The sequence below is a fragment of the Chinchilla lanigera genome, unplaced genomic scaffold, assembly GCF_000276665.1.
Source record: "Chinchilla lanigera isolate Chin_1 unplaced genomic scaffold, ChiLan1.0 scaffold00043, whole genome shotgun sequence".
Lineage (NCBI taxonomy): Eukaryota > Metazoa > Chordata > Mammalia > Rodentia > Chinchillidae > Chinchilla > Chinchilla lanigera.
The window spans coordinates 6,703,121-6,724,663 of NW_004955444.1; the positions used below are offsets into that span (position 1 = coordinate 6,703,121).

The window sequence follows — 21,543 nt, forward strand, 5'->3', positions numbered from 1 at the left end:
ACATAATATATAATGTTAATTTAGCAGTCTATATATATATATATATGCATATTTATGAGTCTCAAAAACACCTTACATCAGGCACAAGGAAGGGGGCACGTACTGTATGATTGTGCTCGTGAAATTTCCAGAACAGACATTATCTACAACAGCAGATCAATGGGTACCTCGGACTAGGAGTGGGAGCAGAGAAAGTCCTTGTGGTGATGGAAGTGTCCTAAGACTAGAGCATGGTAATGTTCGTACAACTTGCTGAATTTACTAAAGCTACTCACAATGGATAAACTTTAGGGTATGCAAATTATACCTCAAGAAAGCTATGTCAAAGTAGTTTCATAAGCTTCCACAGTAAGAAATTTGTGATAATGGAAATTTTGGTAAACAATAAATTTGCAGGCCCAAGACTTCTGCGTGTCTCAGGACCCACAGCCCTCTCAACTCCGGCATGTACCTCAAGCCTAAGGATGAGTTTTGGTACTCTCTGCCTCTTTTACGTCTTCCTTCCAGTTCCCTTAGCCTTAGCTTTGTGACCTACTTCAAATTTCTCATGGTCTGAGCCTCACTTCCTGTTGTTACGGCTCCACCTAACTCTTGGTCGTCATGTTTCCTCCTGCCCAGCCCGGTAACCTGATCCTGACTTCTGATTGTTCCTTTTGCTTGTTTCATTAATTTTTGCACACTTCAGGAAAAAAAATCTCTTCTGCCATTTATAGCCCTGGGCTGTACTCCAGCTCTGATTAAGCCTGTGCCACTCACTCAAAAAGAAGCCCCATTCTTTGTTTCTTTTGGAAGATGGTGACTTTGATTTTTGCCGCGTTAAATGTCAGTTCCAGAGCTGACACTCAGTAGATAACTGAAGATCGGGAATAGAGCCATGATCTGAAATGAAGGGAGAAGATGTAGATTTGCTTCCTGTGGTTAGTGCTCCACCTAACTCTTGGTCATCATGTTTCCTCCTGCCCAGCCCAGTAACCTGATCCCGGTCCCCACTTAAAATGCTACAAAGAAAAGGGATAGAGAACAATTAGAAATGCGTAAAAGGCCCACCCCTCCAATCACAAATAATGTCTATGAAAAGGTATTATTTTAATTCATTAAGTTAATCATTATTATGAAAACCAGCTGCTTTCTAAAAAGTCAATAGGCATAAAATAGACCAATTTGGAGAAATTACTTAAGGTTGTAAAAATATGTTTGATCATTATCTTCTAAGCAGGCAATCGTTGTCCTAAATTTTAGGAGACAATCTTACAGAAATACAAAACCAGACTATGAAACTGCCTCCCCCACTAGGTGGCAAAAGTAAGCTGTCAAAGAGACAGAACAACCAGTTCTTTGACTGTAGTCACCCTTGCTAAGTGATGTGTTTGTACAATGCTTGTTTTGAAAAATTGACACTATGCGTTTGAGATAAGTAGTCAGTATAAGTCTAAATCTGTAAGGCAAAAAGTAAAGAGACTTCTTATGTTGATTTTTGGTAACAGTATGGCACTTAGTAAATTCTTTTGTAAAAAATCCTAAAGAAAAACTTGTTGCAGTCCTTGGCAGTTCTGTCCCAAGTCCTTGGGAAATGTTACTGAAGAACCCGGAGCTACACTATGAACTCCATTTTAAAGCTATTCCTTGGTGAGAAGCGAGTGACAGAAGTCATTTTTAAAATTGCTCTCTATTGTTGTGGGTTGCTTTCATTCCCATTTGGGTTTTTGTGAATACAAAGTGTCTGGAAATTTTAATTATATGGGAAACTGGAATATGCTTAAAAATAACCTTAGAAAAACTAGCACCTTCAAAATATGTTATTTAAAAGTTTTCTTTACTAGTCACCCAGTAATGGTTTGCATATATTTTAACAGCACTTTTCTCCTTTTTCCATGCTGTGTATGTTTTTTACTTCGTCCTTTTGCCTCCAGATTTGTTTAAAGGGCAGCTCGCTATTGCTTTCATCCTAATTGGGACTGCCCGCCCCGGTCACTGAGGTTGGTAAGCAGAGGCCAGGACGCGGAAAGCGGCGCACTGCCCTGCAGGTGTCGTCCTGCACAGCCAGCAGCAGCCTGGAGACTGGGGAGTGTTTCCCAGACTCAGCCAACAGACAGATTTGCAGCTTCCTTCCCTGAAATACATGCTCACATATTAGCATTATGTCACTTGTCAAGGGGCTTTATAGAATATTGAAAAATATTTTAATTTAAAAAGCAACAAGTAAAAGAAAAAGGGAAAAATAAAGGGCTGGGGTGTAGCTCAGTGTAGTGTGCTTGCCTAGCTCATGTATAGATTTAAATTTGATCCCCAGCACTGCACAAATAAAAAGTAGCTAATCATTTATTCATCTATGCAAAAGTACATATTCAGTATCTCTATGTGCAGGGTGGGGGTGCTTGGTTTTTTTAAACTAGGAATCGAGGTGTTTGGATGTTTTGTTATCATTTTTGGTGAGTAATTTTCAAATTGTGATTCATTGTTTAGGTCAATGAAATGAAATTGTTTGATCAATTCTTCCATCACACACTTCTCAGTTTATGTGCACTTCAGAACTCTGAACAGAGAATCGTGTCATGCCAAGAAATGAGCCCTGCTATTCCTTTAAGCCTTGTTGATTTGGAGCTTTTAAAATTTGACCGCTTTGATGGGGTAATAAGAATATTCAGCAGGGGCTGGGGATTTAGCTCAGCGGCAAAAGCGCCTGCCTGGCAAGCGCAAGGTCTTGAGTTTGGTTCCCGGTACCGGAGGAAAAAAAAAAAAAAAAAGAATATTCAGCAAAACTTCATTATGAACCACTTTGGTGTGCCGTGCGTTCATTTATATTTTATGCCAAGTGACGTCTCCCATGTACCCTTTGCTATGCAGTGTGTCTTTTTCTCAGTTACGAGGAAACTTATTGTCCAGGCCTATTGCTTAGTCCCGACGGCAGTGTTGTTACGGGCTTCTACTGCCTCGTTTTATGAATGAGGGTGATCTCTAGACTCACCTCTAATAGAATTTATAATTGAAAGATTAATCATTTCTATTGTTTGCTGTTAAAAGATTATAGATAGTAACTTTTTTTCTACTGGTTTCTGCAGTGACTACTCAAATAAGAATAATTCAGAATAAAAAATTATGATAACAGAAGAATTCATTCCATAAAGCTTTATTGAATGTCTGGTGCATATAAAGTAGTGCAACAGTGCGTGAACTTATGGAGCTAAAGGTGTGAATAAGAAATGGATGCTGTTCCTAAGAATCATGGTGATGAGAAGAATCCGTAACAGAAGCGCATGATAGCCGGCCTGTGAAAGATACAAGCAGAATGTCTAGGGATGGGGATTTCAGGATGGGGCGGGAACAGTTCCGACAAGGGTGGCTTTTGTAGGATGAGCTAGGTTCTCTGTAGGCAGTAGGAGAAAAGGCAGTTAGTAAAGGGCTTTTGGTGTAGCACCAACTAGCTGGCCCAGGCACAAGGGGGAAGTGCAGAGCTCATTAATTGGGTAGAGCCCTCCACTGAAGCATTGCCCTGGTCTCTGGTCTTTAGAACTCAAGGTAGAGGTCAGACTGTAAAGTGTCTCTGACACCAGCACAAATTTCATCTCATGGACCAAGAGGAGCTGTGTAAATTTGTAAACATGCAGGGCAGTTCTGGCAGATGTACTGGTAGAGAGCATATGAAGAGCACTTAAGTTTTATTAATCAAGAAATAATTCGGGAAGTTAATTTAAGAAGTGTAATTTTTCTACAGTTCTGTGGAATAAATACCATATTCCCTGTTGGTAATATTTACTATCAAATGGCTCAAGTCGTTTACTGTAATTTTTTCTTTAATTGGAAACATACACCCTAAAATATGCAATAAAGGAAAACGCTACAGTAGTTTCACGGTTAATTACTAGCCATAAAAAAATTCCAATTTTAAGAAAATACTTTTTACAAATTGGGTGATTTAGATTCTGTGTGTTTTGAGTACCATAGGAAGAAGCCTAAGAAGCATCTCCCATGTCCCACTTCCGGCCCCACACCCCTTCCCCATGGCCAGTAGAAATAGAAATTCTTTCTTCCTTTGTGGAATAAAAGGTATTTTCCCAGGACTGGCTGCTCCTGGAGAAGAAATAAAAAATAATTGAAAATGTCTTAATCGGCATTTATATTTTGGTTGACATTTGTAGGCCAAAAGGCAAATTAACAAATGGTCTTGGTCAAAGAACAATAATCTTTTTAAACAAGCTTTTGGAAATACTTGTTGAATTTCATACACCCTGCCCCCAAGGCCCAAAATTTTAAATTCCATGATTTGTAAGGGAAAACAAAGGCAAAAAAGTATAAAGTTCTGTCCTGATAAACTGTTAAACGTTGTAATAGAAAGTGCTCAGGAAACTCTGACCTAAGCTTTTACCTTCAGAAGTTCAGTGTAAAAAGTGGTTTACTTACAGTGACTGGGGAAGATCCGCAGTGAAGTGCAGTGCACTCATACGCATACTTTTGCAGATAAGGCATCCAGAGTGTGTGTACATGGAGCAAATGACAGGAGAGCAACACATGTAATTGAAATTTAAATTTTTAAGATACTGACTATAAATACACAATTCTAAAATAGATACTTTGCCCTTAAAATCTGTTTTCTTTGTATGGGAATGTATTTCCATTTAAAAGCCTAAGTTATGTAAGGTAAATTTTAAAAACCTAAAAGTACTCAGTTATGTATGTCTTATTAAATAACTTTCTAATAAGGATTCAGTACTTTTACTTAGCAAATACTAAGTAGAAGAATTTGTGCAGATTTTTTTTTAGTAGGAAAGTTTGCGCAAAAGAAATGTTTTACTACCAAATTAGTTACTTTGAAGTGTATGTCAGATTACATCAGTCTCTTACTTGAATTGGTACTACAGAAGACATCTATTGTACATCATTAGTGATGCATTAAATTGGTATTTATGTTTTAAAATCTATGCATAGTAGAATCTTTTGTGTTGCCTTCAAAGATTGCTGTTATAATAAAACATTATGAAATGAGTAAAGTTATCTTTTTGGTTTAGCTAATGCATCATTGGAGAATTTAAAGATTTTAGGACTAACCATTCATCGCCTTTTGTAGATTTTGAGAAAATTGTGTAAAGGACTTTATATTGTAAGAAAAAAATTATTGCACATTAATTCATGTAATTGCTTTAATATCTATAAGTAAGCAAATAATGGAAAACCTACTACACATCACTCAAGTTTAGTTTTCTAAACATTTGAACATAATAAGATTAAAATATACTTTGCGCTCGTATCATGGTCATAAATTGTACTTTTCGGGTTCTTGTTGCTACTAAGATCATATAGTTATTTTTATAATTGAAAATATAACCTGTGTATTGGAAATCTCATTTTCAAGCTTCTATTAAAAGATTTGTACAAGTGATGAAAAACAGATGACTAGCATTTTTTACTAGTTGCTGGCAGAAATGAGCATATTTTGCTAAAGGTTTCCCACAATATGCTGTGTAACCCAGTATTAGGAATAATCTAACTATAAGAATGGTTTAAAACTTTGTGTTGTGTTTAGCAACTAAATGCATACTAGGCCGTATTAGCTGTGTGGAAAAAGGATACTACATTTTAAAATGCCTTATTGTACCAGATACGTAGAATTTAGTGAGGACTCTGTGATGACCTCACCTCTGAATTCCCTATTAATATAAAAGATAAATAAAAGCATCGAGCCCCAGCTTCAGAACAGTCCATGAGAGCACCAGTCTCTTGACTGTATGCTCTGCAGTGGAGCTTGTATTCTGGGTCATTCTACTTCTAGGACTTGGTTTCCCAGCATTTGCTTACACTTCATCTTCTCCACTGGCTCCTCTCTCTGAATTGACAAGTGTCTCTTTGGTTGTAACATAAACACTGTACCTTCTTTTCTGAGCTATTTTATAGTTGTCTTCCTTTCCTTAACTGCCAGGATTTTTCCACTTGCTCACCTCCTACTCATTCACTGTGTTCAGAGAACGGTGAATACAATGTGATTTCCATCCTAGCCACCGTGGTGCCTACTCCAGCTATAGTCACCATTGTCTTTTAAATTGTCAAGTACAGGGGTCATGCTCAGCCCTGTACTCTTTGATCCATCCGCAGGATTGCTTCCCGCCTTCCTGAAACCTCCTTTTGCCTGATCAACTTACCCTTTCTTTCTGGCTGTTTGTTTTCTGGCCTGTTTTGTGCTGCTGTCCCAAGGTTTTGTCCTTGAAATCTTGGTTACTTTTGAGTCTTACCACTTTCATGAATTGCACTGTGGCCCACGTTTTGTCGCCTTCTGAACTTCAGAATGTATTGTGTGTGTTTGTACCAGTGGGGTGTATATGTTTTGAAAGTGGGGAGAGGAGGAGAGATCGATTGATTTCCAGGAGCTGACGAGTGCAAAATCTGTAGTGCACGTGAGTGGGCAGGAAACAGGCAGAATTGATGTTGCATTCCTCGATTGAAGTCCGTAGGGTGGACTTCAAGCTCAAGCTTCAAGCTCAAGCTCAATTTCTGTGCTACAGCCTTGAAGCAGAATTCCTTCTCCAAGCATCCTTCGTTTCTGCTCCTAAGGCCTTTGACTGGCTGGATGGTGCCCACTGATTCAGTCAGCCGGTAGGCAGTGTGAACTGCATCTGCAAAAGTGCCTTCATAGGAGCCTCTAGCTGCTGCTTGTCACCGCAGCCTGAGTTGACGCATGAAATTCTCATACTTCCTCACCAGCTCTAGGCTTAGCTTTCAGGGGACAATGGGAAAACATATCCGTTGGGATTTGACACTTGGTTCTTGTACTTCCGAGCTAGATCACCTTGGTTTTCCTGGATCACTAGGTTTCCTAGTCTCCCAAATAACAGTTCCCTTATGTGTACAAAATAAGAACTATAAATATGTCTCTATGAGCTCACAGTGTCATTAACCAAATACTTGATAAGTGAATGGAATGCATAATAAAAGAAAGCAGGAAAAACTCTTAAGTTTTGTGGTTAACTGAGTGGAGAACTACACTTCGGACTTCAGAATCATTTAAAATATTTAGTAATTTCTCTAACAAAAAAGTAAATATATATATACGTATATAAATATATATATATACGTAAATATAAATATTATATACGTAATATATATATACGTAAATATAAATAAGTATATATATACGTATACGTATATATACACGTATATATATACGTATACGTATATATACACGTATATATATATTTATATATATATACGTATATATTTATATACGTATATATATATACACACATATATAAATATATACATATTTTGTAGTATGTATTTATGGAATGTACTTACCTATTTATGGAATGACTGTAGTCCACAGTATATAAACACAGACTATGAGATACATACAGAGGTCTGTTTATTCAGTAAACATTGAACATCTTCTAAATGCCGATAGGCGTAAGTCCCACAACATCAGTTTTACAGACTTCACCTTTATTACTTTCTTTCTTCATTGGCCTCTGAAATGTAATAAAACATTGCCGGAGGATCAAAGGTGACTGACTGTAGCATAGTATTTACCCTTTTTCCTCCAAATATGAAATAGTTTATGGCAGGCTGGCTTTGCAAAATGCTTCTTAAATAGAATAAATCATGTAGGAGATTAACTGCAACTAGCATGATTTTAACTTACTGTTAAATTTACAAGTACAATATGCCTTCTCTTAGTCCTTAAGGGATAAATAGGTTGTATTGCGATCTGTATATATTGGCACCATCAGTTTCCGGAACATATAATGTTAAACCAAATTTTAGACATTTGTAGAAGTACCTTTTATATTTTGATAAAATGTGTGATATTTTCTTTTTTAAAGAATAAAAATTCTGTCATGTAATAATTATGATCGTAGACAAGTACTCACGTGTGCTGGTTGAGAAGGTTTAAAAGATTATAGTAATATCGGAGGAATTGTATATAATTTCTGCATGGGTTGATGTAACAAACTTCTAAGCTAATTGAGACAGTGTATGGTTGCACTTAGAGATAACTAACTTGCAGGGGGTCTCTTGGAAGTAAAATTCATACTTGAGAGCCGACCCATGAGGCAAGTAGGTTCTATTCCAGTCTTGCAGTTCTGAAGAGCTATTACCTTTATATCACCTATTTGTTGTTGTTTGCTTTTTATGTTTTGAGACCGGTTTCACTGTGTAGCCCAGGCTGGCCTGGAACTCTTGGTGATTCTCCTGCCTCAGGTTCTGAGTGCTGGGATAACAGGTGTGTGCCACGATGCCCAGCTTCTAGAACGTGGCATTTTCTAATAAGCTGCCAGGAATTGATAGTGATATCTGTTATTGAATGTTGATTTGCTTTTGCTGTGATTTCACTAATATAAAGCCTTTTAATAGTCTTAGTAGTTTAGATGAAGTGAAACAAGCAGATACTAAAGTTTTATATTTTAGCAGTAATAGTTTTGGTACTACTTACCTTTGGAGTAATTGTGGATGTTTAGTCATTTGCAAACTAATCTCATTAATTCTTTTGTGTGTATGTCCTTTTGAGACAGGGTCTCACTACGCAGTTCAGGCTGGCCCATTTTGTAGCCTTGGCATTGAACTTGCAGCAATCTTCCTGCCTCACCCTCCTGGGATTACAGGCATGCACCACCACGTCCAGCCTTAATGATTTTTATAAGGATCTGTGGTTTCAAATTAAAGATAAACCTGCACCCTGTAATTTGAAATGGGGACTTTGCAGTTATTTTGTAGACTTAAATCAATTTAGTAGATAAAATAATTCTCTATGAGGTTGACTTTAAAAAATAATTGCCAGCCAGGCATGGTGGCACACATGCCTGTGCAGTCCCAGCACTCAGGAGGCTGAGGCAGGAGGATCATTGCAAGTTTGAAACCAGCCTGGGCTACAAAGTGAGCTCAAGGCCGGCCTGAACTGCATAGCAAGACCCTGTCTCAAAAAGACAACAAAACAAACAAAAAGCCAAAAAGAATCATAAGGAATAAAAACTTTAAAAGAAAAAGATAATTGCAGTTCTTTACTTCTTAATAATTTTTCAGTGTTAGAAAATAAAATCATCCAAAAATTTAAAATGCCAAATAAATAATGAACATTTCCTGATAGAATAAGTATTCCGTGGACATACTTGAATGGTTTCATGTATGAATGGTTTCATATACTTAGATATATTTTATAATTATATCAATTTTGATAATACTATACTGTTTTTAAAACTGAAAGGTGCTTCCTAGGTCTGTGATATCCAGTTTATTAAACATTAGTCACATAAGTATAGCTAGCCCAAATTAGGATGTATGCTCTATGTATGCAATACACACTTGATTTAAACACCAGACGCAAAATAAGAATGCAGATCATCTCATTAATTATTAAATGTTGAAATGGTTTGTTTTGTTTTGTTTTGTTTGGCAGTGTTGGGGATTGAACCCAGGGCCTTCATCCTTCTTTATTTTTTGTTTTTGACAGCGCCTCACTAAATTGCGGAAGTTGCCCAACGTGGGCTCAGGATGGTCATTCTTCTGCCTCTGCCTCCCAGAGTGCCTAGTTTGTAGGAGTTCTTTATGTACCCTGAATACCAACCCTTCGTCATATATATTTTATATGTGGCAAATACAGTTTATGGTCTCCTTATTCATTTTATTATGAACGTATTTTTATAAGCAGAAGTTTTATTTTATTTTTTTGGTACCAGGAATCGAACTCACAACCTCACACTTGCCAGGCAGGCACTGTGCCACTGAGCTATATCCCTGGCAAGTTTTAAATTTTGATGCAGTCCTATTTATCAGTTTTTTATTTCGTGGTTTATCTGTGTTTTAAGAAACTTTTCCTCTTTCCAATTTGTGAAGATTTTTCTCTCTTTTCTTAACCTTTCAGTTTAGTTTTTACAGTCAGGACTAAAGGTAGACCTCAGGTTAACTTCGTATATGGTGTGAAGAAGAGGTTGAGATTCTTTTCTTCTCCTGTATGGATAGTCAGTTATTCCAACACAGTCAGATTTCCTTGGCATTTTGTTAGAAATTAAATGGTCAGGTAAATGTGGGCCTGCATCTGGGTTCTCTATTCTGGCCCACTAATATATTTTTTGGTCCTTACACTAATATTTACTGTAGCATCACAGCAGGGTAGTAGTGACTTTAACAGTTGCATGTATACCAGGATATGTAAATACCTCTATCTTCTTACTAATTTAATTTCCAACTTTGTAGTTGGAAATTATCTAACCTGCCATTAAAATCTTTGCCATGTATATCTTTTTCCCACTTGTTAAATTGTCTCCTCAGGGTTAATTTCTCTATGAAGGAGTACTGGGTCAAAGGATGAATATATTTTTCATTTTGGTATGTAAATCTACTCTGTCTTATACACTCCCATCACCCTTTCACTGGAGTGCCAGCTTCCTTTAAATAAAAACAAGTAGTGAACTTGGGCTCAAGAGGTCTGTGTGTGTTTGTGTGTATATATGTGCTTATGGAATCAGTGTTTTTCTTCCTAATTGTTACCTCTGAAGCATGTAGAAAGTATCTCTCAGCAGAGGGCTCGTCCGCGAAGCACCCTGCCGGTGGCCTCCCATCCCATCCTCGCTTGGGCTAGTGACCGTGCGTGGGTGGGGCGTGGGTGAGGCTCACGAGGGTAGCGAAGGCTGCTGCGGTTTCTTTCACCGAGAGCTCTGTACTTAGGCTTTCCAAAGCCAGGGAGAGGTCCCGAACAACAGAAAACAGTCCGGGCTCATTTATTGGGTACCTGGTAATTTTCTGACATAATAGCAGCTTGTATAGAGTAGTTTACAATTCCAGTCGGAACCAGGAACAATGAAATGCTTTATTATTTCTGTTCTCTGCATTTGTACTAAACTCTTAAATGTTGAAAGTTGAAAACAAACCTTGGTCCCGGACCTCTTCCCCCTACCCATCCCAACATCTTGGTGGTGTGTGGAAGGAATTTTCCATTAACTGTATCTCTCTGTGGCCAGTCTAAAGGAAAAAAATTCAAAGCATGCCAAATCAGAGTAACATTGAGCTATCAGATTTTGCCCAGTTTAACAGTTGTCTTTCCTTGAGTGTTTTTTATATTGCTAAAAGAAACCTAGTTCTTGTTTGTTTCTTAAAGACAACTAATACTGCACAGAGGAATGAGAAAATGCATGTTCTAATTTTAAGTTATCATTAAATCATTAAATATGTGACCTTTAGTAAATCACTGCAATTGCTGTAGGCTTCAGTTTCCTCATCTGTAAAAGGAGAGGTTTGATGTCAGCTCTCTCCAAAGTTCCTTTCTATGTTGCAGTTCTTTGATTCACTCTGTTCCAGATTTTTAACTTAGGATAAAATTTTGTTTGAAAATCAGTAGTAGATAGAGCTAATGTTTTTGGTTAGAAAAAATATGAAAGTACAAAGTTTTGAATGTCATTCAAGCCCATAAACAGTTATTTCCCCACCCTGAATGTGTACCTCCCTACACGCTGGCGCAGAAGCCCAGGGTGGCTTTTTGTGCAGCGCACAGGGTGCTGGGAACGAACTGTGCGCCTGTTTAAGTCACCTGTTGAGAAAACAGGCAGCTATTGACAGGTCTGATTCATGGCTGAGTGAGCGCTCTGCCGGCCTTCACATGATCCCCACCGAGCCAAATCTTTGACCGCCTGCTAAACAGGGTCTGTTTGAAGTTTCTTTTTAACATTTCCAAAACGTTAATTCAGCAGGATGTCTCCTCTGGGGTCCCGCATGTCACCAAATCAGCAGCTGTTGAAATCCATTCACTTCAGCATGAAATGTTTTCATAAGTGCTTTTTTTATTTGTGACAACAGCAGAGTAAATATAGGACTCAGTTCTACCTTACCCAACGTTTGCATGTGCTAACCCTGCTGCTGATTGTGTGTGCCTTCGCCGTGCTTACTTGCAAGCGTTGATGTCGATAGTTCCACTGCTGAGGGTTTCAGTCAGCCCTGCCTGCACAATGTGCTATCCCTTGAATTTCTTTCTGAAATAATTCATACTTTGAGCAAGAACTTACATGATCCTTTTAAAGCAGTATTTCTTAAGAAGCTCTGACTTTTATGATTTTTGTGTTACAGATGAGATTGTTAATTTTGCCTGGTAGTATAAACTCTTAACTTCCCACTTTAAAAGGATTAATATTGAGCGTCCAGGCAAATAATTTAACAACATAAAGTAATGTAAAATTCTTGAAGTAAAGAACTGAGGACCAGCAGACTCTGATGGTAAAGATAAGGCACACCAAGTTCTACAGATTACAGTGACTTGTTTGAACAGAGCTCTGCTCCGTAGAGCTCGGCTCTTTTATTCATTGTAAGTAAAGCCCATATATCTTTGCAGTTAACATGAGAACTGCTACGCCTGCTCAACATGGATTGAGCTGTCCCCTTCTCTGTTTATTCAAGTTTTAAAAGACTTAAGGATCACTTTATTAGTTCATTAGCTAGCTTCATTCTTTGAGATGCTTTTCACCTCCATATTATTAAATTTCATTGCATGCAAAAAATTAACAGATCAACCCATTATACAGCTTAGCAGCATGAAGTCTTTTTCCATCTACAGGGAGAATACTGTGTAAATCAAGCTCTTGGGTTTCAGTGGGAGGCAGAGGTTGCATGGTGTCCATTTGTCAAGCTGATGGCACCGCAGTGAGGTTACATTAGCTTGTCTTTGAACACCAGTGAAATCTTACGCGAAGCTCCCTTTGCTGTCATTTACACCAACATCCATCCTCTTAGAGCCAGGCCTGTGAGAAAAACAAAGTGATCGCACAATCTAATCAGTCACTCAAGTTGTCTGTCATCTGTTTTCTTAAGGAAATGCCTTTCAAGTTACGGGGGCAGAGAACTGTAGAAAATTAACAAAGGTTGTAGTAGTAAAAGTAGATGGAATTTTTTTGAACTGCAGATGTCTTTTGGAGAAGACTTTATATGCAGAATGCCAAAAAGGGTTCTCCCCCTGTCTCTCATAATGGGTCTCATAAAGCGCATTTCTTCTCGAACAATAGACCTACTGCTGTTCGCAACTGGAGTCTTTCTTGCTTAATGTGAGTACATGTTAACGCTCCCAAAAACCTCTCTTTAAGAAAGTTTGTTCTCAGTCTGTAAAACTCCTCAGCGCAGTAGGCCCTCTGACAATTCGCTCTCCACCTTTCCGTCGTGAGCTCTCTGTGTTTCAGTTCTTTAAGGGCAAATCTCACATATAGTAGGCTACTTGAAGGCAAATGGTACTTTAAAGGTAAATTATTGGAAATTCATTACTTAATATTACACTGAGACCATTCCTTTAAAACCGACTGCGCTGCCTGTGATGGCCAGTCTAGGGCTGGTGATCAAATTTGCAGGTTTCATTTCCCTAAGCCTGTTTTATGGGCCGAAACACTCAGGTCGTTTGCACCCTGCCTAATTCATCATGAAGCAGTTAAACTCAGATTGTTAAACCAGGAGAGATGAGCTGACAGTCAGCAGTACATGGGATTAAGACCTCCTTTGCTTACATTTAACTGTTTATCCATCCCAATTGTGTGACATTTGCAGCAAACTGTATTTTTTGGTGGAATTTAAAAGAAACAGGAGGAAAATTTTAAGATGAGGGGAGATAGACTCTTGAGCAATGTGAACAGTATTTTTTTTAACACTGTCATTCGCTGTTTTGGTGATTAATGCTGCACTGAAGAGCTCTGATATAAAAAGCAACCGGTCAATTGCTTAAATATAAAGAAAATTTTCACTTTTGTTTGCTGTGAACGTATTTAGCTTTCTTGTTTTTTTAATTAATAAATCTGAGTAAACAACCCCTTTCACTAGAAGTTGCTAAGAACAACACATTCATTCTTTGCTTAAAAACTACTCTAAAAGATCTCTTAAGAATTGATAGACAAAATTGACCCGGACGTCTTAGCATATCAATGACATTTAGATATTTTTAGACAAATAAATGAGTAGTTATTTGAATTGTAGTTAGGTATATTTTACAAAATACCACTGTTGTTGACCCTTGTGTCTCCCACAGTGAGTTATTTAACATTGTGTTATACAAAAACTGGTTTTTCCTTCCCTTTTGAAACTTACGTGAACATTTGGAATTGATGAACTTCTGAGAGACCCAGAAGATCAATCTTGATTAGTTTATTTTTCTTAGCGAAGATTTTGATAGCCTAGAATAGCTTTTTTGTCTTTTAAGAGATTCCTTATTTCCTCTGTTGAGGGATGAAATATTCTTAAAAGCAGCTCATAAATGAAATAGTGAAAAAGAGTTTAACTGACTGAATCTTTCATTGTCACTGAGAGGACCTCAGATTTAAAAGACTGATATTTAATTGCCCTTTTCCTCATATTTCTTCCCAATTTAACCTCAAGGTGATTTTTAAAGTTATGGCTTAATTGGGTGGTCATTTTACCTTTGCTTTGGAGCAATTTATTATAGCTTTATTGGAACTTTATTTCCTTGAACCATCAAAGGCATAAATGCTGGGATCTGTTTGATCAAAAGCTATTTTATGATGAATTTGGTTTCCTAAATAGGAAATTTGATTCTATTTTTATCTTTGGACATTCACAATTAGATAAAAGCATAATGTCAAAAGCACTCTAAAATTCCAGGAAAAAAGTATGTCTTTTTTATTTGGAGTTAGAAACAATGTTTACAAATTAAGGTATTTTAAAAGTTTACAGAATTAAGTGTGCACTTACAGTACCCTGTTATGCTTTCAAGAGACCAAAAAATAGTCATGATAAATTTTTCATTATTCACACCTACATTCTTTAACAGTTATTGGGTACAAACTATATGTCACAAAAGCTGAAGCTGATTGACCTGGATTAAATATGTGAGCTTCACAAAATATTTTTTGTTTATAGTAAACTGATTTTTCCAAAGCTATGTAAGAATATTTCTATTTCTGAATTACTAATTTCTTCAAATATTTTATCATAATCAGTTAATACAGGTTATGATTTATTATAAAACATGGATTTATGTTATAGGTTGAGCTAGAGGAAATTCATATTCTGCTTTGTAAATGAAGTTTAACCTCTTCACAATTTTTTCAAGTTTTGGTTTTCTTTTGCAGTATCGGATGTTACTCTGTATCAGGCTAATTTGTTGCGGAGCGTGTGAGCCGTTGTCCGGCGTTGATAACAGTGCTACAATGTTGCCTTGTATAGACCTGTATAAAGTGTTTAAGCTGGGTTAAAATGACTTACGTGAGCAATCTACAAGAAAAATGTTCCTTTTCAAATTTTAAAGTGCAGCGAAATCAGGCAAGAATTAGACATGAAGCAAACAAATCAGAAACACTCTTGTCACTTCCTTTATTAAATAGGACACTTCTGTGTCTTTACATTCAAAAGGAGAAAGAAGTAAGTTCTTCACCCATGATCACCGCTGTGCTCAGGAGTCTGCTCTGCGCTACGGAAAATTCACAAGTCGTACCTTCCCTTTCTTCCTCATTTCCAGTGACTTAGAAGTGCTTAGTGATGGAGGAGTAACCAGGCCCCCCTGCCATACTCGTGAGAGCTCTTCGACTGCCCCGCACCCAGCTACCCGCCAGAGCCAGTCAGAGGCGCTGAGTCCCACGCCCTCCCCAGATGGAATTTCTTGAGAACTGTTTCCAAAGGAAGTTCTTCGCGTTATTTCCCTGACTGGCTACAGGTAGTCCTGGCAGCCTGAGGGACAAGAGTGTCCTCTGTCCCTGGTTCCGTCAAAATACTTCAGGATGCAGCAGCTAGCGGGGCGAGAGCTTACTGCCTTTATCACCCCCAGGAGTTCGAAGGCCAGTGTGAAGGGGACATTTTGAAATACTGTAGTTTTCTGTGGCTATTATAAAAGGCTTTCTTGTATTTCATTGCGTTTGTTTGCAGTGCTAAGGGCCGAACCCAGGGCTTTATGCAGGCTAAGCACACTTACCACTGAACTGTACCCCACCTCCAAACAATGCTTTTATGAGGAGATATGTATAATAAATTTGAGGATGAGGAAGACTGATAGAAAAAAGAATTTTCTGAAACTAGATGCCATGTCTTATAAAATAGCTGTTCTGTTTTTTATATAAATACTTAGTTGATAATATGCAAAACCAGTCTCCAGTATTGTATAAATGTGTGACATCTCCTGGCATTTAAACTTTATTAATATTTCTTCTACTTATGTGATATTTTGAGTAGTTTAGGAAGAGAGTAATGTGGAGTAAAGAGAACTCCACTGTATTATTCATATGTTCATTCATTTTAAATAAATCACAGAAGAACTTACTTCATTGAGAGATGTACTAATACTAAAATTACAATTTTCTTGTTTACCTTTAATGACTCAGTTTACCTAGTTCATTGACGCACTTAACAAAGAACTTCGCTGCGGTGAGCCTTGAGGGTAGATGCAGTGAGAAAACGCGGTTCTGGTGTTCACTGAGCTCGTGCAGGCTGAGAGGAAAAGTGTTACGGACTTCGCTGGCACGGTTTCAGCCGAGTTCCTTGTAGACAGCAGCTTCATTTTCCCCCTGTCTAGACTCCTTAAGGGACAAAGCCAAGATGGTAAGCGGTACACCCTGAAGTTCCCGTCAGCCTCTTCCACTCTCCCACGCACACGGCCTTTGGCTTTGGCCAAACCACCTAATTTTCTTTGTGCTGTTTATTTTGTTCTTGATTTTTTCCCCTTGTTTTGGACAGCCTTATTCCTATGTTTGCGTTTCATAGTTATGTTCATTCCTGAAACCTCACTGCAGAGGTTGCCCTTATATTGAAGATTTTTAAAGAAATTCTCTAGCTGGCTCCCATGTTTCCTGTCACTGACCCTCCACGCACACCACACACTTTGCATTTGTCTCATGATGCCACTTGGTGAAACTGAATTATAGACTCAAGGACAGAGCGCCTGTCTCAGGACAGATTCACTGCTTGTGTGTTATATTAAATTCACTGAAAATTCAAAACAAATGATTTACTTTAAAAGATGTAGTTCTTGGACAGCATAAAGTCAACAGAGTAACATTTTAAAAAATTACTTGTGCTGGGCATGGTGGTGCACGCCTGTAATCCCAGCACTTGGGAGGCTGAGGCAGGAGGATCACTGCACGTTCAAGGCCAGCCTGGGCTACATAGTGAGACTCTGATTCAAAAAAATCAAAACAAAAACAAAAAATTTCATGTAATGGCAGTGAGTGGCCCTGAGGAATTTACATTATCAGAGGCTATTCTGGCAGTGCTAGATTCTGTGCCATGTTTGCTTTTTTAGAATATGTATATTTGAATTTTCTCTTGGAATAAGGATCAAGTGTAATTAAAATATAAAAATTACCAACTAATTAGTAAGTATGGAAAGAGTAAATGGCTTAAGATAGTTTCTCTTATGTCTCTCATGGTTAGTTGTCTGTCATATTATTTTCAAAAAAGAAAATGCCGTGGGAAATTTACACTAACTTTCATTGTATCCAGAGTCTGCGTTTGTGATTGTCAACCCGAAATGAGTGATGTATTCAAGTTCTACAGTGAGCTGGAGGCAGAATGAGGAATCTCAGACTGATTGTTTCTGAACGTACGGCAGGAACCATAAATAGAAAGACAGGGCCTTTTATATAACTTGGTTTTTGGTGAGACTGATAATCCACCTTTAACATAAAATACTATACATACTTTACTGTAAGTAATAGGTAAATTTGGTAGAACATTTAACCATGTATTGGAGTTCATGTTAAAAAGAAATCCATTTATTAAACAGGTTCTACTCTGCAAGGTTTCCAGGGTTTTATCTCTGTCCTGGAAAGTCCTGGAGACTGAGATGGCCGCATCCATCCAGCTGACTCTTCTTGCTTGCAATAAAATTATATACTCAGAGCCAGCACTTGGCCTTTAACATTTCAAGGGTGTTGTGTTAGCTCGAACTAGATTCCAGTGCACTGCAGCAGTTCTAGAAACAGCTTCAGAGCAATGCCTTCTTCTATACTTCCTTACCCATCGATAGTGAACTTTTAAAATTATTTTCATATCAAGTCATTATGCTGGCTTTCAAAATCTTACCCCTTATTGGCGGTGTCCAAAGGGATCTGCTGATAGGTGCACAGGGGCTTGATGATCTCATGGTCATTGTCATCCTTGTTCTTGTTTGAAATGTAGCTTTTTAAATTGTTGTTGACACTAAAAGTTAACACTAATTGCATCTTAACGTGAGACTCACCCTGAACACGACTATTTCTCTTCTCCTCAAGCACGCGCTCCCTTGCTGACACTGGCTGAAACAAAATCCTTAGCTTTTAAAAGAAAAGAGCTAGCAAGAGCAAGGGCTCTGTAAACAGCACTTCAGTCAGACTTGGATACCAAATACAGCGGGGCTAGATGGTAGCTGCGTGTGGGCAAGGCCTCAGCATGTCTCACACAATTAATCTCCAAGTCCAGCATATCAATCACACCTCCTTCGCATACCTGGCCCGGGGCCTTAATGGAATTCCTGCTCATTACCGCGGTGACGGCTCACTTCCTCTGTTTTTCCCATTGGCTCCTCGTTGTGCCAACTTCTTCAGGGAGCGTTTTCTTACCTAAGCAACGTTGTAATGTCGTAATGTGCGCTGACAGTTCATTTATATGGCGCTGCTTGTTCCAAATGTTTTTATGTTCAATTACTGAAATTTAATCATCAGGAGAGACGGAGTTTTCTCTTAATCATACAGCTTTGCTTCAGTGTTAATAGAACACGACAGAAATATAGGATTTCAAAGGTTTAAAAATTCAGTATCAGAAAGATTTATTAAGCTTTGAACTGATCACCTTTGAAATCACAGATAAGGGCTGTGTAAATGGTCACCTATAAATCACATATTTAAGAGAAGTTAATTTGAAATTACAAGACCGAGTCAGTGGTGGCTCATGGTAGTCTAGACGATTTGTGAGGGTTTTCTTGATTTTTTCAAGTTCTTCTAGAGATGCTTTTTGGTTTTATTTTACAGCCTCCTCTTTCGTTGATGTTACGTTGTTAAAATTCTTTCCAGTCAACTGATTCTTTTTAATCTGTTATCAGAATGTTGGAAATACGTTTTCTGTTACTCCTTTCTTATGGTACTAGAAAATGAGACCCAAAAAAGAGAGTGTCTGTCCCCCAAGGCGTTTCTGGTTTCAGACTCACATTCTTTCGGTAGTCACTGATTGTGTGTGTGGGGCTTTGAAAAAAGTTCTTGTGTAAGGTATAAAACAAATATTAAATATTATGTTTGGTTCTGATACAAGGAAATTATACGAGGTATGGAGCTCTGTTTACTTTTCTTTGTAGAGAAAACCACCTATTAAGCCATCTCAGTTGCCTAAACAGGACCAGTACTTTACACTACACCTTGGTTTAAGAATACAGTAGTTGATTCTGATTTCTTACTGTGCTCCTACAAATGAAGGTGTTTGGTTTTATTTTTGAGTGGTTTTAATCAGTTAATAAAGTACAAATGAAATATTGCAATCCACAGTTACTTCATTGTAATAAAATTTCTATAGTAGAATTAGTGATTCTTGATTTTTCTGTGCAAATAATTTTAAATATATATATATGGCTTTGACCCAAATTTTAAAACTCCTATTAAAAATAAACTGTAAAGGACGGGACGTTTGGCTCAGTGGTGGAGCACTTGCCTAGCATGCATGAGGCTTTAGGTTCCATCCTCAGTACTACAACATTACAATGAAACACTTTGAAATGCACACTGCTATCCCAAGTTGTCCGTCTTAAATGAAAGGTGCTTGCTGAAGTGACTTTGGTGACCGTCTGGGAGGTGTCCCTGGCGTGGAGGTTTGTGGCACAGTGTGTGTTGGGACCTGTGAAGTCGCTCACAAAAGGCAAAGGCTTTCTTCCTTTCATATCTAGAAATACATTATGAGCACTAAAATAAGCTAAATTCTTTTCTGTTAGATGTCTATTAAATTTTTTCAAGTAAAAAAAAAGTTTACTACATGTTGAGTTTTTGGGTTTTTTATTGAAGTCGCAGCCAGTAGCAAGGGTGGCCCCAGGGGAGATTCCCCAGGACTGGAGTCGGGAGTTGATGGCCAGCTCAGCCCCAGACTCCCTGAGAGTGAGTGCATAGGCTGGCGCTCACCGGTCGTGATGAGGTGTGTGATCCCTGCGTGGCCAGAGGAGCGGGGACGGGATGAGATGCAGTGCGGGGGTGCCAGGTGCGCCCCACACCGGAGAGAAGCTTAAACGTGATAGAGGCCGGCAGCAGCAAGCAGCTCTGCAGGTATAACAGTGAAGTTACATGAAGGAGAAAAGGATCCCACCTGGGACAGCACTCGAAAACTGTCTGCGCTCCGCCTGACCGCGCAGTAGGGAAAGTACTCAGGACGTGGCCCACCCACTGCACTAGACCTAAAGGAGAACAGAAGTTCCGCCCTCTAGAGCTGTTTTAAGAGGAGGGGATTTTTGAGTCAGACCCAACTCTGATTCTTCCCCAAGACTCAGCTAGTCACATGCAGTGAAAATTCATTATAGTGTTTCCACGAGCAGTATTTTCTACCTTTAAGAATCACAGCTGAAAATTCAAAGCATTGAATGTTCTCCCATAATTCTGATATATGGCTCTACTTAAAACAAATTTAAGTTCTTCATGTAGTCATTTAATCTGTTATTATACTTTAAGCTGGAGTATTAGTATATAACCAATATACACAAACAGTATCCTTTGGTTGGACAACATTATATAAATGTGAGTTTGCAGAAGTGCCTTTTAACTAGAGAAAATTTCAGTTCGGTTTGGTTTTTCCTCCAAAGTAGTATTGCCTTGGCTTAGTTTAATCCAAATACTTACTCTAAAATCAGCCACTAGAATGGATGCCAGGCAGTGACTCTCAGACCTGACCATGGCACAAAGTTTCCGTGCGTACTTGTTAAATAGACAGATTTCTGGGATTCAGTAGGTCTGGGGTAGAGCTTGGGAATTTGCCTTCCTAACAGGTTTTTCACTCAGTGCTACAGCTGCTGCTCTAGGAGTTATCTTTTCTACCACTCCAAGCCTTTCAGTGCATCTTCGTTAATGATTTTTGTCAGATTAATTTACTGGAGATGATTGTCTGTTGTGTATACATGGATGTCTATTATTTGCACTCAAGGATACTCAAGGGAAATCAAAGCAGAACTGGCTATATTAATATGAGATGTGGTAGGTTTCAGAGCAAAGAATATTATGTGCTAAAGAAAATCATTTCATAACAATAAAGGGATTAAGCCCCCTAAATGTTTATGCATCTGGTAACAAAGCTTAAAAATACAGGAAGCAACAATTGATAGAACGACAAAAGAAATGGACAAATGTACTATTATAGCCAGGGATTTCACCCCCCACACACACACCACTTATACATGGAGAGGACATGTAGACAGAAAGTTAGTAAAGGTATAGAAGACTTGAACAACATTACCAACCAACAGGACTAAATTAATATTTGTAGAACACTCCATGATTATACACATCGTTTTCAAAGACACATGGAAAATTTATCTCTACAGACCATATTCTATACCATCACACAGTCTCAAAAAATGTAGAGATCCAAGTCATACAAACCATGTTCCCTGCCACACTGAGATTAAATTAAAATCAATTAAAAAGTGTGGCGGTT

At 38.2% G+C, this 21,543-nt stretch overlaps 1 protein-coding gene and 1 long non-coding RNA gene across 7 annotated transcripts in view; one reads left to right on the forward strand and one right to left on the reverse strand.

The window, feature by feature from the left end:
* The window catches only part of Stau2 (staufen double-stranded RNA binding protein 2), a 238,823-nt gene that overhangs the window by 164,811 nt on the left and 52,469 nt on the right, over positions 1 to 21,543 (forward strand). The window lies entirely within an intron of this gene.
* LOC102022028 lies at positions 10,979 to 18,889 on the reverse strand. The gene is made up of 3 exons (XR_262244.2): positions 17,971 to 18,889; positions 16,277 to 16,466; positions 10,979 to 12,704 (listed from the first exon to the last, which is right to left on the reverse strand). It is a non-coding gene; the product is annotated as an uncharacterized LOC102022028 (long non-coding RNA).